The sequence below is a fragment of the Prenolepis imparis genome, unplaced genomic scaffold, assembly GCF_030444845.1.
Source record: "Prenolepis imparis isolate NDT839.2.m4 unplaced genomic scaffold, iyPreImpa1.0 SCAF_11, whole genome shotgun sequence".
Taxonomy (NCBI): domain Eukaryota; kingdom Metazoa; phylum Arthropoda; class Insecta; order Hymenoptera; family Formicidae; genus Prenolepis; species Prenolepis imparis.
Window position 1 is genome coordinate 14,154,245 of NW_028141169.1, and position 19,656 is coordinate 14,173,900.

General features: G+C 31.6%; 1 pseudogene across 1 annotated transcript; it reads left to right on the forward strand.

Annotated features, from left to right (window-relative positions):
* The first annotated feature begins 10,149 nt into the window (after positions 1-10,149).
* On the forward strand, positions 10,150-12,373 carry LOC145943067 (uncharacterized; annotated as a pseudogene). The gene is made up of 5 exons (XR_014426470.1): positions 10,150-10,360; positions 10,688-11,074; positions 11,538-11,743; positions 11,879-12,030; positions 12,168-12,373. The product of XR_014426470.1 is annotated as an uncharacterized LOC145943067 (transcript).
* The last annotated feature ends 7,283 nt before the right edge of the window (positions 12,374-19,656 follow it).

Below are 19,656 nucleotides of genomic sequence, written 5' to 3' on the forward strand. Positions count from 1 at the left end.
CAAAATACATGAAAGTGCATTTGTTTCTTGGAACTTTGTCCTATTATTATGTGCATAATGCTGATAACGCGCCGATACTTATGTCTAATATTGCTTTAAAAATAAAAAATATATATATCGGTTACGGTTTTGTTCTTATTTCTACATTATTTCTACATGCGTAATAACTAAAAACATTTAAGTTAATGTACAACAATTATAATGCTAATATTTTATACAAATGTCGGTGAACAAATGTTGGTGAATTTAATTTAATTAATAAAAAAATTAACATATAATGCAAAAAAATAATAAAGCATAAAATATAGCATAAAAAATAGCATAAAAAATGTGCACAAAGCTCTTGTTTTTAAATAATAACTTTTCTATATTTATATATAATTACTCTCTTGAGCTATAAATGTTAGTAGTAAAGTATATATAGAAAAATTTAATAAAACATCAGCATCCCTTCTTCAAATTACTTTGACGTTGACATATTGTCAAAAAGTCATAATCCTGATCACTCATTATTTAATAAAAAATAATTAACAAATAAAAGTTTGGGTATTTAAATGTTTTAGACACAACATCACTTGATTTAATTTGAACATTTTTAATACTTATTGAAAATAAAAAAGAAGAGGATTTCCGTCTCGGCCTCGCCTACAATCTTTTTCGAATTAAATTTTTATCACAGTCTAATTTTAGATTAAGTTCCGCAACTTAATCAAAATTGGATGTTAGATTAAAAAATTGTATTTTTAGCTTATGCGCTTATGTTTCATTTTTAATAAAGTTATTATTAAAATGTTTAACTCAAATCAAGTTATATTATCAAAAACATTCAAATATTTGAACTTTTATGCAGAAAGAATGTTCAAGTATTTCTCTCATCTACGCAAAAATTTTTAATAAGTAAGCTTCAATATAGATTTTATTTTGCATCAAAAACATCGATGTGGAGTAGACCTCGCTTTGTGAAAGTTGTGAAATATGAAGTCTTTTCCTTGTTTATGTATTAACTTTGTTAATTTTTTACATTTTTAAACACATTGTATAAAAATTGTATATTTATATAAGTATTTGTGTATGTATTATAAGTAATAATTTTAATAATATAAATTATGTCCAATAGTAATTTTTTAATTATTAGTCTACACTCGAATTTTTGTTTTCTAAAAATTTTTATTTGTTTTAAGTTTTTAATAAACAATAAGTAAAAATTAAAACCTTCTATTCATATCTGTTATGGTATTAATACATGTCAATACCAAAATTGATAAGCAAGAGAAGAGAGAGAGAAAGAGAATACATTAATTTAAAGATTTATGAAACATTTTTTAACGAAACTTAAAATTTATTAAACGCAATTTTATCAAAATTACAGAAAAAATTTAAATTGTTTTATCTACGAATTTTTTTAACAATTGAAAGCAATTGTTTTTTACCAAACATTTTTAAGGCTTCTGGGTGCTGACCGCGGCCATATTGGAATTGTGACGTCAGAGAGGCGAGAAATAACACGTTGAGATTTCTTAGATGCCATTTCTAAATAAAAACATATTTGCATAAAATAACACTTAAGATCTCTTTAATACACTTCTAAAAAACGCCGAAAACTATTCTTTTCCCTTGACAGTCGATCAACAACCGTAAAATGATCGAGATATCAGACTTTGACATGCGGAATGACTGCGCATGTGCAAAGACCAGACGGACTGGACCTCATAATATTACATTTTACAGCTGTTGATTATTGATTATAAAGGGAAAAGGATAGTTTTCGGGGTTTTTTAGAAGTGTATTAAAGAGATCTTGTGTTATTTTATGCAAATATGTTTTTATTTAGAAATGGCATCTAAGAAATCTCAACGTGTTATTTCTCGCCTCTGACATGACGATTCCGACATGGTTGGCGAGGTACCAGGAGCCTTAATAAATAAATCTGCCTTTTGTCACAGATTTCTAATATAAAATTTAAAATAATTTTAGAAATTTTTGATTTCAATAATACATAATTTGTACAAAGCGATCGATATTATAAAAATTGAGCAAGAACGTAGAGAAGTGAATGTTGGAATGAAGGAAGGAATTGAGGTAGGGACGTACATTATCTCCGCTAATTGTCAATATGTGTATATCAAAGAGGCAATAGGTGATTGATAATATTAAAGATAGAGTAGATTTCGGAATTAATACATAGGGGCAACCGATTAATATGCTTTGAGAATCACGGACGATATTAGCATCTAGCAAAGAGGAATTGGAAGTGACATTGAACGAAATGGAAACGGTCCTGACAAAGGACTACCAAGAGGGTGTAAAGCTATAAAGGGTATAAAGTGTATAAAGGTATAAAGATCAATAAAAAGAAGTCCAAAATGTTGGTACGTAAGGGGCCCGAAGACAGGACTAAAACTAAAATACAAATTGGAAGTGAGAGTTAGAAGAAGTCTTCTGCTATCTGGGAAGTCAAATAACCTGGGATGGTAGAAACATAAAACAAAGATTAGCACAGGGCCGAACCGCATTTAACGGAAAAAAATCACTGCTATATTCCGGAGCGATAAATTTGGAAACTCATAAAAGATTTTTAAAGATATATGTGTGGAACATGGCCATTGCGAAACGTGAACTGTGGCGGAATCAGATAGAAAAAAATTGAAAACATTCAAAATATAGTGTTACAGGCGCATGAAAATACCGTGGATAGATAGGATCAGCAATAGAGATGACATGTGGCTTAGCATGTAGAGTCACAGACTGATGTGCGAAAGGTTATAGGTTCGAATCCGATTCGAGCCAAACATCTGATATGCTTGCTTGGCAAAAGGATGATGGAAGAAGAATGATTTTTGAGAAAGAAGAAAGGAGAAAGTAAGGAGATTAAGTAAGGAGATGGAGAAAAAAAAGGAGAGAAGGTGGAGAAAGGATTGAATGGAAGGAGACAGGGATAGACAAAAGGAGAAAAGGGAAGAAGGAAAAAGAGAAAATTGTAAAAGTCTTAAGACTATTGTAAAAGATTCGGGAACGCTTCTTGAAAAAAGCGCTATGTATCCCTGATGGGAGAATCTAAATAATAATGCATATACATACATAGGGTTAGCAATAGGAAAGTGTTAGAAAAAATGAATGAGAGAAGAAGTATATGGAATGTGATAAGGAATAGGAGAGATAGGATGATAGGACACTTATTGTTAAGACACGAAGGATTATATATAGTTCGTGACATATTAAAAGCGGAGATAGAAATAAGGAGAGGCAAGGGGTAGATCCAGACTAGATTACTGCTCGCAAATAGTCAGAGACATGGAATGCTCCATCTTTAGGAAGATGCGTAGGTTGGCCCAGGATAGGAAGGAGATATACGTGAACCAGTCCTCGGACTGAAGACTATGATAATGATTGATTTCAAATATTCAATATTTAAAATTCTACAATATTATAATTTATAAATTAATGTTCGGATGGCGCTCTTGACTCGTAATGACAAGCCAGGTAGCACATGTTCGTTTCAGAAATGTTTTCTAAACGTATCCAAAGTTTTTTAACCGTTTAAGCACCAAAAAGAAACGTGTCGACAAAAACGTTTTTAAAACTAAAATTTAAGAAACGTTTTTTTCACGTTTTTCTAGATAAGATAAAAATTAATTTTTTAATTTTAAGGGTATGTATAGGCATATATAATTATTACGGAGATTTCATGTTAATTTCTATTTTCAAATGTAAAAATACTCGATCTCTTTTTATAACATATTAAATTAATTAAATAGGATCAAAATTTTGCAATATAATAAAAATCATAATTATAAAAGCATTAAGATTTTTACATTAAATATATATGTATATTGAATATTATAAATTAGATAACGGCAGCTCGCTCTCTCTCTCTCTCTCTCTCTCTCTCTCTCTCTCTCTCTCTCTCTCTCTCTCTCTCTCTCTCTCTCTGTCTAGTCTTATCTTTTTCTCTTTTTTCCCTTTGTTTTTCTAAGGTTAAAGTTAGGTCACTCGACTTCCACACGCTCGCAGCGAATCAATCTTGGTGTGTTGTGCAATGCAATATATCTTTTTAAGTGCAATTTAAACAAGAAAGCTCGTGAATACTGCAAACGGTAAGTAAAACATACATTTTAAGTAAAATAGAGAATAAAGAAATATTAAAAATCATACTGAAGTTATGATTAATTCTCGTGCATAGATCATATAACCTATAAATTAAAAGTCATATTTTGTTGAGTTGTAATTGTTTTACTCGAATTGCGTTTTGACGAATCTCTACTGTTTGTAAGCCTTGAACGGGAAAAGATTTCTTGCCTTATTTATTATACGCATTTGAACGAAAGGAAACCTCTCACAGAGGGAGCTATGTAATTGTCCTGCGTACATGCGTGCAATATATATATATATATATATATATAGTTTTTATCGGCATGCGACGTATCTGCGTGCAACAAGACAGCGTGCAACAAAAGAAATTATTATATGGACAGATTAATTTTATTTTCATTAGTTGAGCGTTGCACTCATCAAGAAATACGTAAAAACATACATTTTAGAAAGGCGCCTTTCGTTTCACACTTTCTTAAATAAAATAATCTAACAAGATCGAAGACAACAAAATCTTTATTTGAAACGACAAATCCACAAAATTTTATACTACGAAAGATCAACAGGTTATGGGCCCAGTATTGCCTTATTGAAATTTTGTGGATTAGACAGAGGTTATTGTCTGTGTATCAACAGGGATACAACATCAGTTTACGACAGTCAACGTCAGTCAACGTCAGTCTACGACAGTCAACGTCAGTCAACGTCAGTCTACGATAGTCAGTCAACGTATAATCAGATAAGTCAAAATCGTAGAGGATCAATTGCAAATGCAAGCCAATCAATGTTCAAGACGCTGGATGAAAAAGAAACTGTGGCTATTGCCAAACGAGATGGAAATCTCTACAAAATGATGTTTCGTCAAGAGGAATCTACAAAGTGTCTGTTGACCGCTTCTATCAAAACTTGGCATGAAAGACTTGCCCATCAAAATATCAAGTATGTCAGAGATATTTTAAATAAGAATTATATAAAGTAACCGATGACTGGAACAACTACGTTTGTACTGGATGTGTCTATGGAAAGCAACATCGTATTTCTCATCCCATAAATCCGAAATTAGCTGAAAATACTCTGGATCTGATACATGTTGATTTGTGTGACATGAACGTAAAGTCATTAGGAGGAGCCAAGTATTTTCTCTTATTTAAAGATGATTTTTCACACTTCAGAACGGCCTACTTCCTGAAAACGAAAGATGAAGCTGCTGCTAAACTCGGTGTCTACTTGAAGATAGCAGAAAATCAATTTGGAAGAAAAGTGAAGTGTCTCAGATCAGACAACGGAACTGAAATTAAGAATGCCGATACAAAAAAGCTTTTAGAAGAACTTGGAATTTTTCATACAAAATCAAATGCTTACACACCTCAACAAAATGGTCGTGTTGAAAGAGAAATGCGTACAGTCGTGGAGTCGGCTAGATCTGCAATGCATGCTCGGGATCTAAATGAAAACTTGTGGGCTGAAGCTGTTAACTATGTAATTTTCACCCTAAATCAGACTGGTACAAGCTCACTGAAAGATAAAAGTCCTGCGGAATTGTGGTTTGGACAAAGAATGGACATTAAAAAATTGAGAAGCTTTGGCTGTGAATGCTATGTTTTAATTCAAGATCATAAACGAGTTAAAACTGATAAGAAATCAAAAAAGGGAATCCTTGTCGGATATGATTTGGATTCGCCTTGTTATAGAATTTATCTGTCTGAAGAACGTGACGTTGTAAGTTCTGATAATGTAATATTCAATGAGAAAACTGGACAAGATTACACTGAAATACAACACTTCTCATCGAAAGGACAAAGCGATAGTTCGGAAGAAGAGTTTGAAAATTCTGGAACTGAAAACTCCGACACTGATAGTTCAAATAAAGATACGCCAAATCGATCGGACAGTCAAAATCAAGAAGATTCTAATGATTCCTCTGAATCAAATCGAAATCAAAAAAATCGTTTTAACTTCCGTAATCGTAAAAATTTAAATCTGCCTACTAGACTTGGTGATTATGTTCTAGGTTATTTTCAAGGAAGAGATCAAGCAAATGCAGCAATGATAGGAGAAGTAGAAGATATTTCTCTTTTGGATGCCTTGAAGGATAAAAATTGGCGTAAAGCTATAACCGAAGAATACAGATCTCTGATTAAAATAAAAACGTGGGACTTGGTAAAACTTCCCAAACATGTGATACCTTTAACATGTCGTTGGATTCTACGTCAAAAACAGGATTGTCGATTGAAAGCCAGACTAGTAGCCAGAGGCTTTGAACAGAAAGAAGGAATCGACTACTCAGAAACTTTTAGTCCTGTTGCTTGTCATGTATCAGTTCGATTAATTTTCAGTCTAACAGCATCAAACATGATGAAGTTAATGACATTTGATGTCAAAACAGCCTTCTTACATGGAGAATTGAAAGAGACAATCTTCATGTATCAACCCGAAGGCTTCGACGACGATACAGGACGTGTTTGCAAGCTGAACAAAAGTATTTATGGCCTGAAACAAGCTTCGAAGAATTGGAATGAAAAATTTTCCAAATTTCTAAAATCGCTTGGATTTGACAACACGGATGATGATCCCTGCGTTTACTAAAACAAAGACAGAAGTATGTTACTCGTCCTATTTGTTGATGACGGACTTATTGCTGGAAAGGATGAAAAATGCATGATTGAAGTTCTGAATAAATTGAATCGAAAATTTGAAGCCACATTCGACACTACAAATGAAGGACGTTTATCATATCTTGGCATGCAAATATACAATGGATAAAATGGAGTTTTTGTAAACCAATTTAAATACACGGAGAAAATTCTCAAACGTTTTCAATTCGACTTGTCTAATTCAGTTTCAACTCCTATGGAACGTGGAATGGTGACACAAGAAGAAAATCATACGAACGATAGACCACTAGAAAAGTCTGATCCCTATCGTGAAGCTATAGGAAGCTTGTTGTATCTATCCACTATATCTCGTCCTGACATAAGTTTTGCAGTGAATTATCTAAGCCGATTCTGCAGCAAACCGATGGTTAGTCATTGGAAGATGGTCAAACGAGTTTTCCAATATTTGAAAGGTACCATTCATCATGGAATAATCTTCAATCGAGACACGAAGCTAGTCGTATACATAGATTCCGACTATGGAGGAGATACCCTGACAGGACACTCTACTAGTGGAGTTCTAATCATTCGGGGAGGCCCTATTGTTTGGTACGCTCAGAAACAATGACTTGTAGCTACATCAACCGCCGAAGCTGAATATCGTGCTGCTGTCTCTGTGATTGATGACATCTGTTGGATTCGACGTATCGGAAATGAACTTGGAATTCTAAATCTAGACCAACCTACTGGGTTAAATATTGATAATCAGTCAGCTATTCATATGCTCCAAAATACACACGAAGGAAAAATTACAAAAGGAAAAAAACATATTGACATTCCGAGAAAATTTATTCAAGAACATATTGGAGCAACGATAGAACTGAGACATGTCAGAAGTTCAGAGCAATTAGCTGACATATTAACTAAACCATTGAATCGTAAAATCTTCGAATAACTGCGAAGCAAAATAATTAAGGAGGAGTGTTGAGTTGTAATTGTTTTACTCGAATTGCGTTTTGACGAATCTCTACTGTTTGTAAGCTTGAACGGGAAAAGATTTCTTGCCTTATTTATTATACGCATTTGAACGAAAGGAAACCTCTCACAGAGGGAGCTATGTAATTGTCCTGCGTACATGCGTGCGATATATATATATATATATATATATAATAGGAGATTGTTCGATTGATATAAGCGAGATTAATAGAATGTTGTTTAATTAATGATTATTATGAATGACTTTCAATTGACCTTCAATTTTGTTCATATTAATCGTCAAACAACATTCTATTAATCTCTTATCAGCTTATATCGTCACCGAACAATTTCCGATTAATTTTTTTCAAATTAGTCGTTAATCCAAAGAACTTTAATTAAATTTGTTTATATCAGTTGATAACTAAACATGACAATTAATAAAAAAGTAACTGATTCATCACAACTCTAGCGTAGACAAATTTCTCAATGTCTCGCGAGCGCGTCGTTGCCGAGAAATAATTGTCACGTATTTCTTTCTCTTCGTAATAATTGTTTGGTGCTATCTTTCACCTAACCTAAAATGTTGTGTAGGTCATAATTCCAGGCATGGATGTGAAAAATGCGATATTGAGGGGGAATACATTAATCATAAAATGATTTTTTCATGTAAAAGTGGACAACTTAGAACAAAAGAAACATTTAATGAACAAATACATGAGGAACATCATAAGAGAAGATCTCCATTATTAAACCTAAATTTAGATTTAGTGAATCAGGTTCCATTAGATCCCATGCACTTAGTATATTTAGGTGGGATGAGAAAATTACGTTATGGGTATCAAAGGGAAAACCTCCATATAAATTATCTGGAAAAACCATTAGCGATTTATCAGATAAATTAATTTCATTGTCTTCTTATACATATAACACATGAATTTTCTAGAAAGTGTCGAGGACTATCAGACTTAAATCGATGGAAAGCAAATGAAGTTCAGATTATTTTTATTATATGTGGGTCCAGTTTCTTTAATAAATATTTTGCCTAAAAAACTATACAATCATTTTTTAATGTTTCATGTTGGTATTACAATTTTGTGTAATGATAATCACATATCTAAATATTTTGACTTTGCAGAAAAAGTTTTGTATAATTTTGTAAAATATTTTGAACAATCTTATGGAAGAGATGTAGTGATATATAATTTTCACAGTTTAATTCATTTAGCAACAGATGTAAGAAATCTTGGTAATTTGAACACAATTAATTGCTTTCCGTTTGAAAATTATTTAGGAAAATTAAAAACACTTGTAAGATCTTCCGCAAATCCTCATGCACAATTATGTAGACGTATATTTGAACTATCTTACAATACAAAGGCTGAAATACCAATAACTAAATTGGAACCTAAGCAAAAACATTTTGAAGGACCTACACTCAGAGATACAACGGATACGATTTTACAATATAAGAAATTGAAAACACCGACATATCCCAGATAGCAAGTTGCCGATCAATTTACTTGAAATTGCTTTGATTAAGTTGTTTTCAATGTTGAGGAAAGCGGCTTCCGATTTTATCTATTAAATTGTCGATTGTTATTGCTATCGACAATTGTGAGCAACTTGAGAGCAACAATTGCTTTCTTAATAAAAAGTTATTGGAAATTACAGAGCAATATAACGAAAACAATTTCCACCTAAAATTTTAACAACTAGTGTAGGCAACTATTGTTTGTATAATGCCTTTATGTTAACCTAAACGAAATTCTATTATCTCGATGATAGCAACATAATGACAACTGAATGAAAACTTGTGTCAAGCAACGATTTTCTTTCTTATGCCAAGGAACGCTTGGCTATCTGGGATGTTTTAACGATTTTTTCGCCTGATAATTGCGTTACAATAGAAGGAAATATTATTGTTCAGATTGTAAACATTTTATGCTTGGAAGATCAATTTTATTCTGTAATTTGTCGTCGATTCTTAACAATTTGTGAATTTTATGATTATCCATGTTCGTCCAAACTATTGAACATTTTTAAAGTTTCTCACATATCACCTGACATAGAAAAATTTCCTTTTACATCAGTGAAGTATAAAAACATGTTATTACCTGGATATGAAAAAGGAACTTACATTGTGTTTCCTCTTCTACATGAATTATAATTTATTCATTCTTTTTATTTTACTGTATATTTATATTGTATATTTATTGTACAATTATATTGCATATATCATTTTTTTGGAGAAGAGCAAAGTCAGTTTCTGAAACAATATGTATAGGTTAATAATTTTCTTTAAAAAGATTTTCAAACTAGATTTATCATTAGGTATATAAAAATTTCAATGTTTTATTTATTTTGTAAAAATTTAAAGTTCAATTTTAAATATTTCTGCAAGATTAATTTTGTTTAAAAAAAATTGTTGATAAAATGCAAGCACACTAAGCATATTTACTTTTGTACCTTTTATTTTTTTCAGATTATAATGTATTCGTTAATAGAATTTGAATCAGAAGATGGACAAAAACCTGAAGTGGAGGTGGTTCCTAATGTTTGGTTAGAGAAAGAGGGGAAAGTATGGTATTGTTTTTGGCCTAATACAATTACTACAAAACAAATTCGTAAGGCTATCGAGAAACACCATATACCGGACAAAGACTGGATAAAATATAAATGCAGAATATTACATACATATGGTAAATTCCTTGTCTTTGTTTTAAAAAAAAAATATTTATAATATTATCTTGTTTTAATTACGCAGTTTATTGCTAATATTTGATATATATATATATATATATATATATATATATATATACAGGATGTCCCATTTTAACTTTCGCATCGAAATATAAATATAAATATATATATATATATATATATATATATATATATATTATAAATATATATTTATTTTTCATTATATGCACTTTCAATTTTTGAATTATTAACATTTAATTTTAAACATAAAAAATTTATAGTTGACTAATTATTAATTTTATACTATTATTTTATTATTATTTTAGATTCTTATGATGCGAGAAAAAGACTAGTAGATGCTGAATTCACATCTAATCTAGAAACTGATGCAGAATTGCATGAACACCAACGGCCAAAAAGAAGACAGAGAAAACCGTTTCGACTTTATGATTCTTCAAATTCTGATAAAAGTGATAAAGAATCGAATGATGAGATTCCATCTCTTCCTACGTTAAAAACACCAACAAATAAAAGTAGTATGTCACCGAAAAGATCTATAATCACTTCCTGCAAATCATCAACATCGACAGCTGATTGTTCTTCAAAACGTACACGTTATATTTCAACTACTTCTCCACGATCAGAAAGAGCACTTACTCCTCCGCAGAATACATCCAGAACTACATTGACTAGTTCAGAATATTACAAATCAGGTAAGATGTTAATATACATTTATTTTTTATCTTTTAAAAATCTATAATCACTTCATGTAAATCATCAACATCAACAGCTGATTGTCCTTCAATACGTACATGTTATATTGCAACTAGTTCTCCACGATCAGAAAGAGCAGTTAGTCCTCCGCAGAATACACCCAGAACTACATTGACTAGTTCAGAATATTACAAATCAGGTAAGATGTTAATATAAATTTATTTTTTATCTTTTAAAGATCTATAATTACTTAATGTAAATCATCAACATCAACAGCTGATTGTTCTTCAAAACGTACACGTTATATTGCAACTAGTTCTCCACGATCAGAAAGAGCAGTTAGTCCTCCGCAATACATCCAGAACTACATTGACTAGTTCAGAATTTTACAAATTAGGTAAGATGTTAATATAAATTATTTTTTTATCTTTTAAAAGTTCTAATATAAAACATTATTTTTAGATTTTCCACGTATGATTCTAACAAAATTAGTGAGCTTAGAAAATTCTATGAACTTACTTCTTTCGATGGTCAAACAACTTCTAGCACATTTTAAACTATCAAAAATACTTCCTGTGGAGGACGTTCCTGAAATGCCAGTTGACACCAATGAAAATTTGGAAAATATTGAAAGATTTTTAAATGGAAAACAACATTTTGATTATATGGTAATTATAATTCATTAAATCTCTTTTGTGTATTTTTGTTTATCTGTATATTTTATATATTTCTGTTTATTTTTCTTTTTATAATTATATTTTTTTTAAATTAATTTAATACGTATTATTATTTATCTCTTTAAGGTAAATATCTTAGCTATATCAGGTGGTACGACAATTGTACAAATGACAAGAAGAAAAAATAATAACCAACAAATACGCTAAGAACTTTAACTGGGCTGGAAGAGCACCTAAAAGAGCATTTAAAGTTTTGAAAATAAAAGATTTGATCATAGGTTTGTTTTTTTCTCTTCTTTTTCTGAAGCTAGTCAATATAATATTTAGCTCTAATGTGTATAATTATTATATGCATTAATACAAATATTATGTTCAACAATCATATATATATGATTTATATAATCTTTTCTTACAGCTACTGTAAAAAGTGTTGAACCAAACGCATCAGTGGACAAAATCGAAAATTCTATCAAAGACTGGTTGAAGTTAGCATCTCTTCGTGTTGCCCTAGCTGAAGATAGGGCACAAAAAAATCGTCCAGCGACGACAATTCAGATTGATTAGATTAAGATAATCCAACTATGTTATGCTATTTGTGATTTAATTGTTTTTTAAAATACAAAGTGCAGATATTAATATATAAGATACAATATAAGTAAGTATAAGTACAGAGAACAAAATTTATAATTTTATATAAAAAACTAGAGATGTATTATTTTTTATTTTATTTAATTAAAAAAATTTTTAAGTAATAATTAAATAATTAAATAAGCTATAATAATGTTCAAAATTTTTTTAAAATTTTATGTGTGTGTGCAATATAATTATTGAAAATTATTTACTTTAAGACATTTTTTTCTATATTACTTATGTAATATATTTCACTTTACATCCACAACATTTTATTTAATATAGCAGAAAATAAAGATGAACTTAGTGCATTTATATAAATATATATATTTTTAAAATAAATTTGAATAAATTATTTAAGAAACATAAATGTAAATGCATTATTTTATTAATTTTGTGAAAAAATAAACTTTTTTATGAATAAAGAAAAAAAGGGTAAAAAAATGGTATTTTGATCATTTCTAAAACGTTTCTTAAACTTAAAAATAAACGTTTCTCTTAACGTTCTTTGGAGTGGACATTTTAACCAATTAAAAACGTTTCCGAGAGCCGGTTATGAAACGTTTCAAAGAAACATTCGTGAAACGTTTCTAAAACGAATATGTGCTACCTGGGGATAGTTAATTCAGATCCATGATAAAAGAACCCCGCACTAATTCAATGGAAAATGACTTTCCGTCGAATTGATTGAATTTTTTATATATTGTAGTTTAAAGCAGTCTGATCAAAAGATGTAATAGCCTCAAAGCTAAATAATGGACAGTTACTGGAGTTACAACCAGTCAAACATCTCGCAGAGCTCGAGTTTTTCGTGTTTGATTGGTTGTAATATCGGGTCTAAATCGTTTTGATTATACAGATAATAACATCATTCTTAAGAATACAAAGTTGATTTGGTGTAGTAAATTTTATAAAACTTACCTTTCCAAAAAAACTAAAAAAGGCGCCAAGCTACACGCGCCAGTGAAAATTTTATCCTACAAAAATAATAATATTAAAAAATTGCGCCAAGTGAAAGTAGGAACTTGTACAATATATTATTTTAACAAAAAGTTTTAATTTCCTACATATATTCTATAAAAATAATGATATAAAAAATACTATAAGGAACCTAATTACAAAACTCAATTTGCACTAGAAGTGGCAAATATAGAATAATATTTTTAAAAAAGATAATGTAAAACACAAAAAAAAACAAAATAAAAAATGTATACAAATAAAGAAAATTTTTAAATAAAAAACCTGGCGCAGCTAAATTAAAGAATATGCTAAAGTTAATTTTGAAGCGTGCATGCAAATACGCATATATAGACTTTACCTTTCATTATAAACAGAAAAATTAATTTATGTAAAAAAAAATATACAACTTTATTTAAAAAATACATTAAAATAAAATTGCAACTGTAAAAAAATTTTGAAAATTCTTGTTATCTTCATACATAATATATTTTCCTATCATTAAAGATAATGGTGTTGGTTATAGTTATTCTGATAAAGACTTTATCAGAATAACTATAATCAACACCATTATCTTTAATGATAGGAAAATATATCATGTATGTATGTAGATAACAAGAATTACATAAAGACTTTGTATAATAATATAGATAAAAGTAATTTCAAGTAAGAGATAAATAAAAGATAAAATTTATTAAAAAGCTATTTACAAAATAAATTACTTGTATCTATATTGTTATACATAGTCTTATTTATCATCAAAAATAATTGTAATAACAGCATTTAAAAATTTTAAATTACTATTAAAAATAGAACACAAGAACAAATTCAGAATATTTTAATCTTTAATTCGTATTTCTAATCTTAATATAAATCTTTCTGAAAATAGTAACATTAAATTATATTAGGGTTTCCTGGGTGAGTAAAGCGCAAAATATGGCTGATTTTTGAAGAATTAGTCACTAGCCTCTCCTCACCAACTCCACTCCCACCTACCCGAGGTGAACCTTGTTAAGTTGAGTATCTTGCTTCGAGATTGTGGTGAAAATCCCTTTGGAGATGTGAGACGACAAACGGACGGGAGCTAGGGGGCTCGGGGAGCTCCTACCTGATCTTCTCAAATGACCATATCAACCTGGACTCACGGGGACATTCTTGAATCCCCTTTTATACCGTAACCCTGTGGTCATGTTTCACAGGACCAGGGATACTGGCTTAATCGTATGAGTATATATAATAATCTGTACTGCGAGGAAGAAAACCTCTATAAAAAATAACTCCAATCCTACGGTGATGAACGTGCCAATGGGATGTATGGTTGGAGGACATCCAGTCGCTAGCGTCAAATCTCTACGGATCTGGCAAACGTAGCTGTATGCGCCTTCTTGTGGGAATGGGCGTCACCCCACATGTGATTAGTTTTTTTATTGACCTTACTCGTGGGAACATTGTGATGAATTTAAATACTTTGAAAACTAACGAACTCACCTTTGGACAAAAGAGTTCAATACAGCACAAACAGCTAGCAATATTCAGTTTACAAATAGACTGCGCTCTCTCTCAATCTCTGGACCATTAATAACAAGTCAGCAAAGTCTTGCAAACCAAAATAACTCAGGAACTACATTTAACATAGAAGGTAACACTGATAAAGAAACTTCCTAGAAAACCGTACAGGACAAGAGAAAGAGATCGCCTAATAGTCCTGAAACTATCTTTAAGCAACAATTAAAGCAAACTAAACTCAATAATTATTGGCTAGGCAAATCAGTGCCTACATCAAACAGTTTCTCTCCTCTCGACAGTGAAGATAAATTAGATATAAATCCTGAACATATAAAGATAAACCAAACAAACCACCACCATTATTCGTAGATGGCGTTAGTAATATACAGCCCCTAATCTCTTTACTAAACAAACATGTAAAAAAATCATTATGAAATCAAAGTCCTCCGGAACGAACAAGTCAAAATTCAACCGAAATCATCTGAGGCATATTAATTGTTAAACAACTCGAAATCAAACAAACTGAATTCTACACTTACAAGCCAAAACAAGACAGAAGCTTCAAGGTTGTATTGAAAAATATGCACCCCTCAACTGATATAAACGAAATAAAGAGTGCATTATCTGACCTGGGCCATAATGTTACAAACATATGGAATATTAAGCAAGAAACCGCTATCTATTTTCATTGTGGAATTAAATCAAAATGACAACAATAAACTTATCTATGAGATAAAGACTCTTCTACATTATCGAATATTCTTCGAGCCACCTAGACCCAAACGCGAGATACCTCAATGCGCCAAATGCCAACAATATGGCCACATCAAAACATACTGCCGACGTAGTCTTAGATGCATTAAATGCGTAGGCAATCACATCTCTGCCGACTGTGTCATCATAATACTAAGCAGGGGAATCCACCAAGCAACTAAGCCATGTAGGCTTCATAATCACAAAACCGATTGGGAGAAATTTCGACTGCTAGTGGAATCCTCACTCAACGCCAATCTGCCATTAAAGAACAACAGCGATATTGAAGAAGCACTTAAACATTTTAACAACTGCATTCAAAAATCTGCTTGAGATGCGACACCTGAGATCGTCAATATCAACTCAACTCGATGTTCCCTAACAATTAGGGAAAAATTGGCGGAAAATGTAGGGTAAGAAAATTATGGCAAAAGACAAGATATCCTGGTGACAAAACTCGACTGAACAAAATCACTGCTGACCTCAAACTCCTGTTAAGTGAAGAGAGAAATGAAGAAATGCAAGCATATCTTATAAATCTGGATGCAACAGTAGACACAGACTATTCACTCTGGAAGGTCACAAAAAAGTTAAAGCGACCTATCTGCCACCACCCTCCGATACGTAATTCTGATAATACGTGGGCTAAAAGCGATGCCGACAAAGCTGCTGCTTTCGCAAACTACTTAAAAGGAGTTTTTACACCAAATCCGGACCTAGGTTCTCAAAAAAATAGGGAGATATGTGATTCACTTAGCCAACTTCATCAATTAGATCTCCCCATCAAAAAATTTTCTAAGAATGAAATATTTACCACTATACACAAACTTAACTCTCGCAAAGCCCCAGGATATGACCTCATTACGGCGTTAATCCTTAAGAAGTTGTCTGAAGTTGGCATTACCTTTTTAACGAAGCTGTACAACGCCATACTGTGGAGAAGTTTCGTACCTCCGCAGTGGAAGACTACCTAAATTATTACGATACTCAAACCCGGTAAAAGTACCGAGGATGTTAGATTATACCGACCAATCAGCCTGCTATCAATCCCTTCAAAAGTTATGGAAATCTTGTTCCTCAGAAGACTCATGCCGATAGTTCATCAGCTTAAACTGTTATCGGACCATCAATTCGGTTTTAGACAAAAACATGGTACAATTGAACAAATACACAGACTAGTTAGAAGAATACACTCAACCTTAGAACATAAACTTTACTGTCCAGCAGTCTTCCTGGATATATCTCAGGCTTTCGACCGTGTCTGGCACAAAGATCTTTTGTTCAAGATCAAAACTCTACTCCTCATCAACTATTACACCTTCATCAACTCTTACTTAGAGAATAGATATTTGTAAAGCATGGAGAGGCTATAACAAGTCTCCATAAAATTCAAGCTGGCGTTCCACAAGGCAGTGTATTGGGTCCTACCTTATATATCTTCTATATACTACAGATCTTCCAGTGATTGTAAGTATAGTCACTGGGACATTTGCTGACGACACAGCAATTTTGGCTGTTTTTCGGTGTCGCTTCTTAGCCTCACTCAAGCTACAAAATAGTCTTGATAAAATCTCAGCTTGGCTCAGGAACTGGCGAATCAAAGCTAACGAATCTAAATCAGTTCACGTCGCTTGTCGCTTCTTAGCCTCGCTCAAGCTACAAAATAGTCTTGATAAAATCTCAGCTTGGCTCAGGGACTGGCGAATCAAAGCTAACGAATCTAAATCAGTTCAAGTTACTTTTACCACTAAACGTGATTTATGTCCCCCGGTCATACTAAATGGAACTCAAATCCCTCAAGCCGAGGAAGCTAAATACTTAGGCCTTTATCTAGATCGCCGCCTCACATGGAGGAAACATATATTCACAAAGCGCAAAGCCTTAGGACTAAAACTACGCAAGATATACTAGCTTATTAATAGAAATTATCAGTTATCACTAAACAACAAACTTTTCCTATACAAATGCATTCTCAAACCAATATGGACCTATGGACTCCAGCTATGGGGTTTTTCAGCAAATTCAAATATTAAAATCCTCCAAAGATTTCAATCAAAAATTCTTCGTATGATTGTTGATGTACCCTGGTATATCACAAATTCGAGACTTCATCATGAACTAGACATACTGCTCGTAAGAGATGAAATTAAAGTCCGTACTGCAATTTACAAAGAACGTCTATAAACGCACCCTAATCGTCTGGCTTGTGGATTGATGGACGAAAGAACTATTTTTAGAAAACTAAAGAGAAGAGCACCGCAAGATTTACTCAAATAAATTGTTTCTAAAGTATTAATACGGGTGTGTCACTGGATCCATACCGTGCATGTCTTTGTCTTCACTTACTTAACCTATTGCTGAATGTACCTGACAGATTGCAGTTTCCACATACCAAAAAAAAAAAAAAAAAATTATATTAAAAAATTTTATATTATTATTTATTTGTTTTGCAATATATTTATTATATTAATATAATCTGATAAATCAATCTAGACTTTTATAAGATAATATATGTATATGTATATATGTATTATATTTCTTAGTTTGAATATACGCTGGCCTTACAATGCGTTATATGAACCTCCCTTTTAGGAATCATCGTTTTAATTTCAATTTTATATATCATTCCTTCGGCGAACGAACAGTGAATTTTGTGAAATCATGGCTAGACGCCAATTATATCATAATAAAAACATTAACGAAGCTACAGTATTTGAAACAATGTAAATATCATAACTTATTTCCTAAACATTTAGAACATTTTTGTAAGAACAAGTTCAACATTCATCATTATAAATCGGTGCGGAAATTAGGCAGGGTACTGCATAAATTGAAAACCGAAATTTTAAACATAGAAATTTTTGACTTACACAGATTGGTTGAATCCTCACTAAGGAGTCTTACTAAATTTTCACGGAAACTTATTATCATTCTTCCTCCTTACATCTGGAATGAAATTATAAACCATCACACAATTTCCTTTAACAGCTATCGTACTAAATTACATCATATTCATAAGAAAAAATTCTTATGGCTAACTAAGGTAAAAAAATCCGAGTATATCAATAACATCAAACCAATTGAATTTAGTTGCATTATAGAAAAAAGAGAAAACTCACAGACTAATAAATACACGCTATTAACACCAACAGGGAATCTAAATAACAACATTATCAAGAATTCTATCACACCGAATGATTTTAAAGAAAAAGAAGTTAATCCGTTAGATCAAACGAATAGTAAATGATTTATTAATTTAACTGAGACACAAATTCCACCGAAGGTTGTTAATCTGTTGCAAATGGGCAGTAAATTTAGCCTCCCAATAAACATAGACAAAAAAACAGCCATTCATGAGTTTATCAAAGATATTGAGTGCAACACGAAAAGAAATAAGAATATGAATTTTACTACGTTACGCAATATAGCAATTTCTCAATTTTCCCACTTTCTACACACACACAATCGTTCTAAAATCACGCAGACACAATTCAAATTAGTTTCTATGGTTAAGGCCACGGGTTTTTTCAAAAAACAAAATCCGGATATTTTATTCACACGAGCAGATAAGGGGAACGCGACGGTAGCGATGGAGAGAAAATATTAAATAAAGTTGAAAATTTACTCAACGATAAGGATACCTATAAAAAAAATTAACAGCAATCCAGCGCTAAAAATAGAAAAAGACTTAAACACTATTTTAAAGAAATGGCAGAAAAACGAATACATCACAAAAACAGAATACTACTTTCTACATTCTAGTGACAGTCTCTTTCCCAAAGCTTACGGCTTGCCTAAAATCCACAAAAAAGACATCCCATTTAGGATCATAGTATCGTCAGTTAACACAGCCCTACATCATTTGGCATTATTCATCCATAAAATATTAATAAAAAGCATTCCTAAAGGGAAGAGCTTCGTGAATAACAGCTTTGATTTATGCAGTACACTGTCTGGAAAAACTTTAAACAGTGAAGACATAATAGTTTCACTTGATGTGGTCTCATTGTTTACAAATGTCCCTTTAGATCTAGCTATGGAAAGCATCAATAACAGAT